Source organism: Polyodon spathula, chromosome 8, assembly GCF_017654505.1.
Source record: "Polyodon spathula isolate WHYD16114869_AA chromosome 8, ASM1765450v1, whole genome shotgun sequence".
In the NCBI taxonomy this organism is placed as follows: domain Eukaryota; kingdom Metazoa; phylum Chordata; class Actinopteri; order Acipenseriformes; family Polyodontidae; genus Polyodon; species Polyodon spathula.
Genome location: NC_054541.1, coordinates 41,118,701 through 41,121,212, shown reverse-complemented (window position 1 = coordinate 41,121,212; position 2,512 = coordinate 41,118,701). Strand labels below are relative to the sequence as shown.

General features: G+C 32.3%; 1 protein-coding gene across 3 annotated transcripts in view; it reads right to left on the bottom strand.

Annotated features, from left to right (window-relative positions):
* The window catches only part of immp2l (inner mitochondrial membrane peptidase subunit 2), a 256,942-nt gene that overhangs the window by 95,903 nt on the left and 158,527 nt on the right, over nucleotides 1–2,512 (bottom strand). The window lies entirely within an intron of this gene.

Sequence of the window (2,512 nt, the reverse complement as noted above, 5' to 3'; positions counted from 1 at the left end):
TGGCAATCTCATATTAGGAAATTCTACTTTTTTGCAGGTAAATGTACATTGTTTCAGCATCATCAACTTTGTCTTCATATTTATTATGCAATGATTACATGATTTAAAATATCTACAAATAAACTACTTTGCATTTGTTTGACAATGTATTATATACTATGAGCTAGATAATAACATAAGCTCATTGATCTATGAATAATAATATCTGTCATAAGCTGAAACCAAAAGCATTCTTCAGATCTATAGTCTTTGTATTCACCATTGCATACAATAATTTGAAATCATTTGAAGAGTAACTCATTAAAGTATGTGCATTTTCTAAGGTTCTGATTTAAGGGCTAAACTCGAAACCTCCTAAGAGAACACTTCACCTAAGGGAACACCCTTGTGGTGTTACAGATTTTTCCCATGATAAATGCTCCAGCTAAAGGAACAGGGACTTCGCTTAAAAGAACACCTTCCTGGCACCAATAGCGACTCATTCACAATGGACACATTACTGTTTTATAACCTGATAACTCATCATCATCAAACTTAAATTAAAATGGTTTATTCAGTCTTTTCAAAAGCGACTTGTCATTGCAAGAGTGTCTTGAGGCACACTGATTGGTTGATTCAATCTTTCCAGCACCACCGTCATAGCATTCATACATTTTGTATTCTGATTTCCATGAATGCACCTCATTGCTACAAAATAGCATGTAAACAAACGGCGAAATGCACAGCTGTTTCTCTTGCTACAAAAAGTTAGAAATTGTTCGGGGTCTTGAAAAAAATTTCACCATTGCTTCACCATTGTGTTTAATAAGCATGTCTTGTAATTGCTGTTGAATTTTTAATGTGTGGAGGGGTGATGTGTTAACTTAGTTTGACAGTTAGTTTATTAACATTAGTTTGTCTGTTACTTTATTACAGTTTATTAAAATACACTTGCCTATTGCTTTTCTTTTCTTTATTCTGTTCATGTCATATGTTGATGTACGTGGATCATGACAAGTGACAAATATTTATTTATTTTTTGATTCGTATCGTGTCTGGTGGCTAATTCTGACTTCAGCTATAAGAACACTTTGCTTGCTTCCCAATGGGGTGGTCTCTTAGCCGGAGACTACTGTAAAACCCAATTACTAACCCTTAAATGGAATTTACAAAATGAACATTAAAAGATGTAAAAATATTTATTCGTTAACCCTTTGTCAATGATGTGTAGCTTTCATAAATAAAGGAGAAACCAAGCAACACTATGTATTGAATAGAAGTAATTTTTAATGTAAATCTCCTGCCATTTTATTTGTTGATAAATGTGAATTATTGAAAGTGCATATTCTTTAACATAAAACCAAAACCAGTATGCATATATCTGATTTTTTATTTACACTTAACTATTGCAGCAATACTTCAGGTATCACTGTCCAAGGTAAACTGCAGAAATGAGCAGAATTGATATAGATTTTTGACACTTTTTTTTCGTTTTGCTTTGTTTAAACGTACAGTATTAATGTTTCCAACAATCTGTCATCAGTTTAATGACATTATTATGTTTCAAAAAAAAAAAAAAACAGTTCTAGGTCTGATGTACTAGATAATCCAGTCATGTGGAATTACAATTGCATGTTACAAAACAAACATTTCATTAGCTTCAAAAGAAGCTGAGCAATACCACCCGAAGAGGAGATTTACACTCTCTACCAGCTCTGTCAACCTCACAGAAATATGCTTCTGTATTTTGTATTATATATTTTTGTGCTTATCTCTAAAATCCCATGGATAGATATTGCTATTAATTGTAGGAGCATTAGTCGACAGAAAATAAATCACCACAGCAGAGTGCAGTGCTCCAGGCAGCTCATGTTTATTCAGTTGTCTTGATACGGCAAACTTAATTTATATTCTAATATTAAGAACATATATAGTAGTGTGCAAATGTATTAGAATACATTAAGATGTGTCATTTATATCCTTTATATACCTCCATGCATGAAAACATCCGAGTGTGACAATTTTCTTTAATTAGGCAATTTAAAAGTCTTCATTTGTGGCTATGTGTTTTTTTACTCTTACTATTTTAAATGAAATGCATGTGTGGTCTACTATCATCGTTTAAATTAGACAATCACTGATGTGTTTATGTTGCCAATTTTCAAAGATTTTCAGTTACAGTGGTTTGATTTCATTTGCACAAAAAGCCAAACCAGCGAAAGCAAAAGGGTGTTCTAATAAATGTGCATACTGCTGTATCAGATAGACACATTTTATGTTTTTCTTGTGAGTTAACACATCTTTTTGTATAAAACCACCTTGAAAAAAAAACTAAATTGTATTTATGTTGGGTACACTTCATACGTAAACAACATCAGTCTATGCAAATGAGCATCACTCTTGAGTTTTTTTAGAGTGGTAATTTGAGCTGTATATAAATATTGCATCACCTGTTCCATTTGTCACTGTCAATACAGTCTCAAGATACAAAAAGTTTAAACGGGGTTTAGGCTATTCCTGAGGATAACTAAAC